The 12,811-nt window shown below is 44.1% G+C and overlaps 1 non-coding gene across 1 annotated transcript; it reads left to right on the top strand.

The window, feature by feature from the left end:
* Window positions 1–5,853: 5,853 nt before the first annotated feature.
* On the top strand, window positions 5,854–5,958 carry LOC138097278 (U6 spliceosomal RNA). The gene has a single exon (XR_011146478.1). It is a non-coding gene; the product is annotated as a U6 spliceosomal RNA (small nuclear RNA).
* Window positions 5,959–12,811: the final 6,853 nt, after the last annotated feature.

The raw sequence follows: 12,811 nt of genomic DNA, 5'->3' as shown, positions 1-12,811 counted from the left end.
TTTTCACTTGTTAAGCTACCTGAGTCAGCTGCCCCTCCCACAGAGCCCTCCAGCGGGGAGGAGGCTGAGCCAGTGCCCTCTGTGGACTCAAGCACGAGCATCTTGCCAACACACACAGCTCCTTCTGTGCAGCCCGGGCACCTTCACATTGTGGCCTGGCATATCTCCTGAAAAAAGCAAGCATGCGACACAGTCCCCTGGGGTGAGGACAAGCACAGGCATAAAAGGGCTCCAGGTGAGTAGGGAGCACCTGCCACTGGCACCATGACGCGGGCTGGAGCTCTCCTGCTGCTCTGCGCTGCCTTGCTCCTCATCGCGGGCGGAAGTGAGTGGCTGCGACCTGGGCTCCCCAAGGGTTCTGACACCTCCCCAGGGCAGCACTGAGCATGTCAGGAGCAGGAAGGGAATAGGGTGTTCTGATGAGTGCCTTACAGGAAGTGTCCCCATATCTTTCTGTTTCAGAGTGGATGACATCTGCCCAGCCTTGAGGGACACAGTTGACCTGTTCATATCATGAAGCCATGAGGCCTATATTGAACAAGTTGAAAAGTATAACCAAAACCCTGATGTACTGGAAACTGCCAATACCCTGAAGAGCTGTGTTGATGAGAATTTGACACCACAGGATAAGCAGGATGCTCTGAGTGCTCTGGTGGGTCAAGCTGTGTGTGAATGTGCCTGTGTGGGGCAGAGGTGTCAGGGGTCTGCTCAGGCCACTGGGAAGTGGAGGGCATCATTTCCTCTACACCCTGGCTCTTTCCCGGGAACCTGGAAGCAAAAAGAACCTCATGAATGAGGAGGTAGAGAGGAAGTGGCCAACACCCACAGTGTGGGAAAGGATTCTGCAGGAAAACTCAGTTCAGCCCTGGAGCTCTTGAGCTGGCCCTGACTGGGCTCTGCATGGTCACAGGCCTGGGACCCTCCAGGTCCTCCTGACTCTGTGACATCACCTGCCTTTGGAGGTAGGCCCTCAGCACTGGCCTCCCTGACCCCAGCCTCTCCAGCACAGGAATCTGACTCTTCTGTAATCCATTCACATTGAGTCCTTCCCTTTTCCAAACATCAATTCTTTCCCTAGTGCTTCAAGTCCCTACTCCACTCCATCTAACACCCACATTTGTCCTTGTTCCCTGGACCCAACAGGTTTCACATGCCTAAAAGAGGTAGCTGCTTCCAAAAGCTGCCCTCCTACCCTCCCCAGGCCTGGGATGCCCAGAGTCGAGGATCAGTCAATGCCCAAGGTCAATCCTCTCTCTGCTGCCCTAGAGATGGTGGGAACAAGCAGCTGCTTCAGCTCTAAGTGTCCAAGGGCCAGAGAGAGGAAGCAGACAGGGATCAGCTCATCCCTGGAGACTCCCAGATGTCACTCCAGGGTCCTGCCAAGTGGTCCTCAGCAGTCCCCCACTGTATCCCAGAAGACTGCCTACAGCCTTCCAGGGAAACCCCACAATCTCTGTTCCATTGGAAGAACCTCATTGGGAAGTATTCACCTTTACCTGCTCACATCCAGAGGCCTCCCTCCAAACAACTTGCAGGCCCTTCCCCTTGTTCAGTGCAGCTAATTGTCACATCCACCCCTGAGGCCTCACCAGATTTCTGTACCTTCTCTTACAGAATAAAATATATTCAAGTTCTCTCTGCTGATGGAAACATCCCTGCCAGGAACCCAAGGAAGCCACTTGCCTGATCCCTAAGTAGTGTTAGCAACCTGCCACATCTAGGTGTCTGATTATAGAGGATTCCAGCAATAAAAAGCCCTGCAATTCACAGGAGAGTGCTTACTCACTGGAGATGGGGCTTTGCAGGTGCGGGAGAGGACATGGCCACAGTGGAGACCACCAGTGTGCCTTCCTACTGCAGCTGGATTTTAGTGCTGTCAGATGTTCCTCCACACACTCAGCAGGTGGGGGCATGGGTAATGATCATTACATCAGCCAGAGTGTCGATCATTTCTGTCATCAAGATCCACAGGTCACATGCATCATCCACCAAATTTTATTCCTCCCAGCAACCTTGCGGAGTAGGAGCAATCATCCTTATCTGACAGGGGAGAATCTGAGGCTCAGAGTGGGTAAAGCATCTGCTGAAGAGACATAACTTTCCCCACTCATCCATGCTGGGGAGACGAGCTCAGCTACCTCACCCTGTGACTGTGCACATATTACAGTCCTTTGGGCTGTTGCCATTTATAAAATCGAACCACCTCCAATCTTCAAGGCTGGGGAGAGGACAAAATAAAATAACAGGTGAGAAGGGCCCCTGTCCTAAGTGCCTGAAGGAGAGGAAGAACAACGGGTCAAGTTTCACATGCTGAACTCTGTCACTCCTTGGGCCTCAGCTGATCCTAATGCCAACCCCCATTGTGGACTCAGCTGCTTCCACATCCAGGGTGAGCTGGGTCTCACCCTCAGAGTGGACGTTTAGGGGCCTGGAGATTCTCGTTCCTCCTGTGTCTCTGCTGCCTGTCCACGAACCAGGCCCCACACTCACGCTGTCTGATTCTTCTTCACCTGACCCCACTCCCTCTCTAAGAGCGTCTTCCCACCCAACAGCTCCCCTCCAGGAAAGAGTCTGCTGGGCTAACCCCACAAGGCTGGGTCTAGGACAGGGAATCTCTAAGGTCCTCATGGTGAGGAGGCTTAGGACAGGTCCCCAAGGTGATCCAGAGCTGCTGCTTCTCCCTGCGGAGGGGACCCTGGGGGATGCGGGGGAGGTCTCCTTGCCCCGGGTGACACTGGGCCCTTGTCTCCGTCCACCACTCCACCCCCACCAGGCTCTGGCTGAGGGTGCTTCTAAGATGGAGACCTGTCTCTGTGGGAGCTAAGGTGAGTTCAACAGGTGTAAGCAGGTCCTGGCGCAGGGACCCTTCTCATCTGACCCAGGATGTGTATTCCACCTCCACCTCCACTTAACGGACATAAAAGCTCCAGGCCTTCTGAAAGGACAGTTGCCACCCCTATGAGTTAGGTGCTCCTTACAATGTCTTGAATATAGACTCACCCTGCTCTGCAGTGAGTGTACAGTTGTTATAGGGATCCATCCAAGGATGTGGCAAAAACGAGTGAAGGGTAGTTGGTTCTCCTGGGACAGAGAGAGTCTGTTTCTTGGCTCTCAGCTGCACAGAACTCCTGGGGCTGCTGGGGAGACACGTCCATATTGCCCACTGCCCCCTCCCCTCTGTAGGGAACTAGGTATAAGGAAGGTTGAGAAGTGCTTGAAAATGAGACTCTCAACCAGGGCTGAACATTCTTGCAAACGAGATGTTCTGCCCAGTGTAGGGAACTAGGTATAAGGAAGGTTGAGAAGTGCTTGCAAACGAGACTCTCAACCAGGGCTGAACATTCTTGCAAACGAGATGTTCAGCTAAGAATCCTGTTTGTTCCCGTGGGAAAAGAACATTCCTTGCACACAAGGATGTTTCTCTGATTCCTCAAAAGGAGCAGACCCTGGGACAAAACGGATTCTAAGTTGATAAGGAAGTTCCCCAAAACAAAGTCTTAGCTGCAGTAAATAAGTCAAGGTAAAGGCTATCTCGCCCTGCGCCTGCGCACTGTATAGTCTCTGAATCATAGTGCTTGGCAGCTTGCCCTGTAGGTTGTTGTGCAAGGGATATAAAATAAAGCAGCTGTAAGAAGCAAGTGTTAAAATATAAAGATTCAAACCACTCTGCAGTGTTGGTGTTTCATTCCGTCGCCAGCACCCTCTCCCTGCCTTCCTCCAATCTACAGCACCCTTATCTAATCTGAGTTAGTAGAAAAGGCAACATCTGATTTCTCCCAAATCCTTTTCTGTCTGACATCCAAAACCTCAGATGGGTGGGAAGGTAACTATGAAAAACCTGTGACTTTGGATCTCTGATTCTCACATGACTTCCCTCTGAGATCATAGAAGGCCCACCTCGCCTCCACCTAGGCCAACCTGAGTTCACCTGCAGCTGTGGGATAATGCCCCACTGCCGACACTCTCCTCCTCAAACACCAGCATCTGTCCTTCCAGCTTGGTGGATTTCTCCAGCACTTGGGAGCTTGCTGAACAAAGCTCAGTAGAAAGTGTGGGGATTCATGCCCACAGGGCAACCCTCAGACACTACAGACCCCAGCCTCCTTGATTGCTGGTGTGTCTCCTCAGAGGTGAGCTCCACACTCTCTTTTAAAGGCCTCCAGGGGCCTTGAGCCCCACCTGCTCACCCCCGTGGCCTTTCTCACTTGGGTGTTCACTGTCCTTAGTTCCTCACTTCAGCACCTGACATCACCTCTCTATTTACCTACATACCCCCAAGTCCCTGTCTGGGTCTCCTTTGTTGGGGACACAAAGTCTCATGGTGTCATATGTCCATCTGCCTGTTTATGAAGAAGAAGAATTCAGTGGAAGATGCTCAGTGAAGGCAGCAGGAGGAAGGGAGAAGGATACCATATTTGAAGCTTCAGAGGCATCATCACCCTACACAGAGAACAGGAACCCCGATGCAGGAGGGAGATGCTCTCTAGCCATGTACTTATCTAAGGACCTTGCACTGAGATATTCTCAAACTGCCCTGAAAGGGTGTTTGGGGGTGCACTTCCTACCCAGCCCATAGGAATCTATTGGGGATTCCAGGCAGGACATATTGCCCCATCAATCAAGACCTGGTAGCCAGAATGTCAGAGAGAGAGATGGGCACAAGCTCTGAGTGCCAAGACAGGGCAACAGTACTGAGACAAGCCCCCCGAAAGGAAAAGTCCAGAATCAGCCAATAGTTGAGGACAGGGCTTGCCTTCATGATTCCAATGAAGACTGGCATAGATACACCCACTGCTTCTGTGTTGCCATCATACTTGGAAGTTTCCTTCTGATTTCCTTTTGAAAAATATTCTACTACATTTACTACAGTTCCAGTGGTATAATGTATCTCTCCTCATCCTTAGACTGGCAATACTCATGGACTCAGAACATAGGATACCCAGTCAGGGCATCAAACCCAGTCATCTGAAGCCATGCACATGGAAGGACAGATGTTCTCTTGTGTGCCCCAAGAGGGACTCCTCAGGAAGGCACAGAGCTCAGCAGATCCTGAGGGGTACTCAGCACAGGAAAGAGTTGACAGAGGTGCTCAGCACAGGAAAGAGTTGACAGAAACACATCTTCCATTCAGAGGACACTGTAGAAAATATATGGATGGATTCATCTTGTCCATTCCTAGATTACTGAGGTAACTGCTAAATGACTACTTTGCTAGATAAATAGGTCCCACTTGTAAAGTTTGCAGGGCTGCACACAGCTTCATGCATGTGGGCACCAAGGACACAGAAATTGGCATGGGCAACACAGCATAGTCAGGTGAACAGGCCCTACTGATGATAGCAGGACCAGCCCAGATTCACATCATCACTGCTTCTACCACAAAGGCAGCTCTGAGCAGACACAGAGGGCTGGCCCAGATTCAGGAGCATCTTCCACACTCAATCCATGAGGGGTAAGCTTATTCTCTACTCTTTCAGAAGAAGCATGGAAGGAATATACTAAATCAGACAGATACCTAAACCATTTGGACTAATGATCTGTGAGGAAAAATAAAGAGCAAGGGATAAGACTACTGAGGAAGCCCCTAAGTAAGACAGACCTTGATGGGACTTCCCTGGTTTTCTAGTGGTTAAGAATCCACTTTCAATTCAGGGGACGCTGGTTTGATCCCTGGTTGTGGAATGCCACATGCTGTGGGGCAGCTAAAACCTGTGTGCCACTAGAGTGAAGTCTACGCACTGCAACAAAAGTTCCCATAAACTGCCACAAAAAGATCCCTTGTGCCACAACTAAGACCAAACAGAGCTGAAAATAAATAACTAAATAGATATTTTAAAAGGAGAGAGAGAGAGTGCTTGCTTCAGCCACACATATACTAAAACTGCAACAATACAGAGGAGCTTAGCATGGCCCCTGAACAAGGATGACAAATAAATCTGTGAAGAATTCCATATTTTTTATGTGTAAAATAGACATCTAGCAGGAAGCTACTATATAGCACAGGGAGCCCAGCCTGGCACTCGCTGATGACCTAGAGGGGTGGAACTGGTGATGGTGGGGGGAGGTTCAAGAGGTAGGAGATATATATATGTGTGTAGGCAAGAATACTGGAGTGGATTGCCATGCCCTTTTCCAGGTGCATGTGTATATGTATACACACACACACACACATATATACACACGCACACACACATATATATAACTAATGAAGTGTAAAACCATATATATTTTTTTAAAGCTTATTTTATTCTAATGCAAACATAGCCTAGTATTACAAATATATATAATAAACTGCATAAATACAACCACGCAGAACCCTTAGAGGTCTTCCCAGAACAGACCACTCCCTACCATGTCTTCCACATGCCTCTTGTCTGTAGAAAACCCTGTCTCCCAAGTTCCAAAGAGTATATTTATAATCAGAGATGTGAGAAAATGCAGAGAAAATGAAAAAAAAGTCAAGCAAGACAATATAATAGTAGTGTAGCCATTCAACAATTAGATAAAGTCAAAGACCTTCTGTAACTCCTCAAGGGCTATACATAGTATTCTGAGCCATACCCTTGGAGCTGTTTCTTTAAAAATATACATTTATTTATTTTAATTGGAGGCGAATTACTTTACAATATTGTATTGGTTTTGCCATACATCAACATGAATCCGCCACGGGTGTACACGTGTTCCCCATCATGAACCCCCCTCCCACCTACCTCCCCATACCATCCCTCTGGGTCATCCCAGTGCACCAGCCCCGAGCATCCTGTATCATGCATCGAAACCCCCCTATCAGGTGGAAGAAATTAACTGTATGTTTCCCACAATAATGTAGACTCCAGTCCTTCTGGAACCAGATAGTTGAAGTTGACTCAGCACCAACCAATCACAAGAATGTCCACCAGCTGATCACATATCCTAAAAACCCTCCTCCCTCAACCTGTCTTTAAAAACCTTTCCTGGAAACCCTTTGGGGAGTTCGGGCCTCTGAAGTACTAGTTACCTCGACTCCTTTATTGCATTGCGTTGCTTTAGTCGCTCAGTCGTGTCCGACTCATTGCAACCCCATGGATTGTAGCCTGCCAGGCTTCCCTGTCCATGGGATTTTCCAGGCAAGAACACTGGAGTGGGTTGCCATTCCCTTCTCCAGGACTCCTCTATTGGTGCCTTATAATAAACACTGCACTTTCCTTCACCACAACCTGCTGTCAATACACTGGCTGTACTGTGATTGGGGAAACAGACTCATACCTAGTTCAGAAACATACACAGACAGAAGTAGAAAAATTGACTGATCTCTTAACTGATAAAGGAAATAAGCAGCATTATAATACTAAGCAGTTATTGTGATTTAGAAAAAACTTTAAAAATGAGGATAAAGAGTTCTTCATAATCATGATAAAGTGTGTTTATAAAAAAAGTTCAGCAAACATCATATTTGATGGTAAAATGATATAAGCAATCCATTTAAAATGAGCAACAAGGTATTGATGTATGAATTGCTGTTTGTACTAAATACTGTATTATATTTACTAACAAATTCAGTATGAAAAGAAAGTTTGATGATCTCAAAGTAGAAAACAAATAAATAATTAAGAATACCAGACTTTCATGGTGGTTCTGTTGGTCTGGAGTTGGCCTACCAATGCAGGGGACATGAGTTTGATCTCTGGTCTGGGAAGACCCACATGATGCAGGACAACTAAGCATGTGCACCAGAACTACTAAGCTCCCACTCTTGGAGCTTGGGAGCTGCAACTACTGAGTCCTCTGTGCTCTAAGTCCCACGAACTGCAACTACTAAAGACTGCACATCCTAGAGTTCACCCTCTGCAAGTAGATAGTCTCTACTCACTGTAAGTAGATAAAGCCCACACAGAGTGATGAAGACTCAGTACAGCCAAAAAAAGAGAGAAAAGAATATCGATGACCTTTAAAACAAGGATCTTTGAAAAATCAAAAAAATTGATAAATGTGTATCACATTTAAAAAGCAATAAGACACAAATTACCATAATAAATAAAAGAAGACATGTCTTTATAGATCCACATACATAAAAATCAGAAAGCACTAGCAACAAATTGTGCCAATTAATTGGATGGCTTAATGAATTGGCCACTTTTCTTGAAGACAAAAATTACATAAAGTGACTCAATGCAAAAGAGAGTATCTGAATAGCCATATATCTGTTAAGAAAGATCTTTAATAAAACCATCACACATAGAAAGTTCAGGCCCACAAAGTTAAAGAGGGGAATTTTATTATATATTTAAAGAAGAGATAATAACAATCCTATATAAATGCTTTAAGAAAATGGAGAACAAATGAACGTTCCCAACTCATCACGTGAGGCAAGTATTTCCTCATATATTTTTAGGGAAAAACATTACCAGAAAACTATGGACTGATACGATTCATAAACATTTATTCACAAAAATCAACACATTAGCAAATCAAACCCAGCAACACATAAAAGAAGCGGCACATAAAGACAAAGTGATCTTTATCCCGGGCATACACGTTTTGCTCAACATTCAAAGTCAATCAAGGTAATCCATCACATTAACAGAATAATGGAGAAAAGTCAATATGATCACCTCAACAGAAGCAGAAAATATGTTTTAAAAATCAAAACATTCATCTAGACGGGTGGGATAGGGTGGGAGGTGGGAAGGAGGTTCCAGAGGGAGGGGACATATTTATACCTATGGCTGATTTACATTGATGAATGGCAGAAACCAATAAATATTGTAAAGCAATTATCTTCCAATTAAAAATAAATAAAAAATTTTTAAATTGAACTATTCATAATAAAACACATCCCTAAACTAAGAGAAAAGTATTCTTCAACATTATGAGCTATACTTACAAAACTGCCTACTAACTGAATACTTAATGGGAATACTAAATATCTGAATACTTAACGGGAAAAGATTGAATGCTTTCCTCCTAAAACAGAGAAGAAGGCAAAGATGTCCACTTTTATAATTTTTCTGGAGCATTTTACTGACAGTTCTGACCAGTGAAACAAAAGAATAAAAAAGAAATACAGACTGGAAAGGAAGAGGTAAAGCTATGTATCAAATCACGCAGAAAAGAAATAGAAAAAACTAAACATCCATTAAATTTCTGAGTACAATAGTAATAGAAGAACATAGTCTCCATCTAACAAATGGCACAAAAAAAAAAAAAAAAAAGAAGACTTCAGCTGACACTGCATTTAATGAACAAAGGCTGAATTGTTCCCCCTAAGATCAAAGATAAGGGAAAGTCACCTAGTCTCCATTTCTATTCAGCATTGGACTGGAAGCTCTCACAAGTGCAATAAGGCAAGAAATAATGAGAACAAGCTACAGTTGGAAGGGAAAAAAAACTCTCTTCCTCACAGAAAAAATTATACAGAGAAAAACCTAAAGAATCCACAAAAACACCATTAGTGCATGTAAGTGAGTTTAGCATATTTGTAAACTACAAGTCGATATATAAAAAACCATGTGTATTTTACATACTGGAAACAATTCAAAATCAAAGTAAAATATCATTCACAATAGCACCAAAAACATAAAATATTTTGGCAGGGAATTAATAAAATATGTGAAAAACCTGTAAAATGAAAAGTACAAAACATTAATTTCTAAATAAAGTAAAAGTCACAAAGAAATGGAGACATATACTATGCTTACATATTTAAAGACTCAATAAGATTTCAATTCTGTTGCTCTTTAGAGTCAATGCAATCTTGATTTATATGCCAAGCAGGGGCCTTCCCAGGTGGTGCTAGTGGTAAAGAACCTGCCTGCCAATGCAGGAGACTTAGGAGACTTGGGTTCGACCCCTGGGTCGAGAAGACCCCCTAGAGGAGGGCATGGCAATTCACTCCAGTATTCTTGCCTGGAGAATCTCATAGACAAAGAAGCCTGGCGATCTACAGTCCATAGAGTCGGATAGAGTTGGACATGACTGAAGTGAATGATTACGCATGTACATACCAAGCAGGAAGTGTGCAGAAAGTGAGAAACTGATTCTAAAACTTATATACAGAGTAATGTTAGCAGGATGATTTAGTAAGAGATCCCAGTCTCTATCCCCCCAATGGGGGAAAACAACAACAACAACAACAACCATTGGACAGGCAGATGTTAATGAAAATAGCTCTGACAAAGCTCAGGAGTCCAGTTAAAAAACTGAAGCAACACAGTAGTACTTCAGGAAGGGGCATCCCTTCCAGGGGCCAAAAGGGGGCTCCAGTCAAACACTCGAAATGAAATATCCAAGGAGACACACATGCTGACGAGGTAAGAGACTTTATTGGAAATGGGTGGCAGGAGAGAAAGCAGTAAGGTAAGAGAACTCAGGAGAACTGCTCTGCCACGTGACTCACTGTCTCAGGTTTTATGGTGATGAGGTTAGTTTCCAGGTTGTCTCTGGCCAATCATTCTGACTCAGGGTCCTTGCTCAGCCAAGATGGATGCCACTGATGATTCTGGGAGGTGGTAGGACATGCAGCATCTCCTTTTGATCTTTTCCAAATTCTTCTGGTTGATGGTGTCTTACTAGTGCCATGTTTCATACAGGACCTCCTGTTGTAAAATAACTCACACAAATGGTTACTATGGTGCCTGGCCAAGGTGGGCAATTTCAGTCAGTGTGTTTCCCCTAACAGTAGCATGAATTAAAATGAGGGAAAGTTGTGGGGGAAACCAATAGCCAACACAACTACTGCATATGCCCACAGCTCTCACCACAGAAGGTCTCACAGGTTTCAAGGTCTCAGACTCCTGGTGCTGAGTCCCTCCACCCTCCCTAATAGGACCCATGACAGCTAGTGCCTCCTTGGAACTCAGCACAGCCATCATGCATACAGCTAAGCTAGCCCTGGTCCTGAAGCCAGGTGCAGACCTGCTACCAGCTTTGACCTCAGCAACTGAACTTGTGCCTGCAATCAGACCCAGATTTTAACACAAGCCCTATCCTTGCCACGATGCATACTCCACTGCCCCTGTGCATTTACCTACAGCCTCACAGCTGAGTCTGTGCACACTCCTGGCACTACCAACCACCACTACCTGCCCTAGTTTCCTTTTACTGAACCCAGAGATACTCCTGAGCACCATTACAGTTATATTTCCATACACTAACAGTGAAAACTCCAAAAGGAAATTAAGGAAAGATAAAATACTTAGAATGAATCACAGAGGGGGGAAAACTTCTACATTGAAAACTACAAAATACTGATGAAAAACATTAAATAAGACACAAAGAAGTAGAACAACATCCCATATTCATTGCAGGAACAACATTGGAAGACTAATGTTGTTATGATATCCAAACCACCAAAAATGATATAAACAGTCAATGAATTTCCAGATTTCAAAACATATTTTTAAAGAACTAGAAAAATGGTCATAAAAATCATATGCAACCACAAAGGACTCTGAATAGCTAAAACAATCTTGAGAAAGAAAAACAAAGCTGGAGGTACCACACCTCTTTGTTTCAAAACATATTACAAAGCTGCAGTCATTAAAATAGTACGATACTGACATGCAGACATATAGACCAGTGGAACAAAAGAGAGAGCCCAGAAAACACACACTCATACACGTACACTCAACTGATCTTGGACAAGGTTGCCAGGAATACAAAATGGGAAAAGATGGTCTCTTCCATAAATAGTGTTGGGAACTACTGGATAAAGAAAAAGAATGAAATTTTATTTTTATCTTACACCACACACACAAAACAATTCAAAATAGGTTAAATGCAATGTCTGAAACTGTAAAATTACTAGAAGGAAACATAGGGGGAAAACTGTATGACATGGGTTTGGCAATGATTTCTTGGATATTAAAATCAAAGCACAAGAAACAAAAATGGGAATAAAAGCAAAAATAAACAAATGGGATCTAATTAAAATTAAAAGCTTCTGCACAACAAAGGAAAATATAAGCAAGGTGAAAAGACAGCCTTCTGAATGGGAGAAAATAATAGCAAATGAAACAACTGACAAACAACTAATCTCAAAAATATACAAGCAACTTATGCAGCTCAATTCCAGAAAAATAAACGACCCAATCAAAAAATGGGCCAAAGAAATAAATAGACATTTCTCCAAAGAAGACATATGGATGGCTAACAAACACATGAAAAGATGCTCAACATCACTCATTATTAGAGAAATGCAAATCAAAACCACAATGAGGTACCACTTCACACCAGTCAGAATGTCTGCAATCCAAAAATCTGCAAGCAATAAATGCTGGAGAGGGTGTGGAGAAAAGGGAACCCTCCTACACTGTTGGTGGAAATGCAAACTAGTACAACCACTATGGAAAACAGTGTGGAGGTTCCTTAAAAAGTTGCAAATAGAACTGCCATATGACCCAGCAATCCCACTGCTGGGCATACACACCGAGGAAACCAGAATTGAAAGAGACACATGTATCCCAATGTTCATCGCAGCACTGTTTATAATAGCCAGGACATGGAAACAACCTAGATGTCCATCAGCAGATGAATGGATAAGAAAGCTGTGGTACATACACACAATGGAGTATTACTCAGCTGTTGAAAAGAATACATTTGAATCAGTTCTGATGAGATGGATGAAACTGGAGCCGATTATACAGAGTGAAGTAAGCCAAAAAGAAAAACACCAATATAGTATACTAACACATATATATGGAATTTAGAAAGATGGCAAGGATGACCCTGTATGCAAGACAGCAAAAAAGACACAGATGTGTATAGTGGACTTTTGGACTCAGAGGGAGAGGGAGAGGGTGGGATGATTTGGGAGAATGGCATTGAAACATGT

This window comes from Capricornis sumatraensis, chromosome 20, assembly GCF_032405125.1.
Source record: "Capricornis sumatraensis isolate serow.1 chromosome 20, serow.2, whole genome shotgun sequence".
NCBI lineage: Eukaryota > Metazoa > Chordata > Mammalia > Artiodactyla > Bovidae > Capricornis > Capricornis sumatraensis.
The sequence above is the reverse complement of the archived record's forward strand: the minus strand, read 5'-3'. Positions and strand labels throughout refer to the sequence as shown.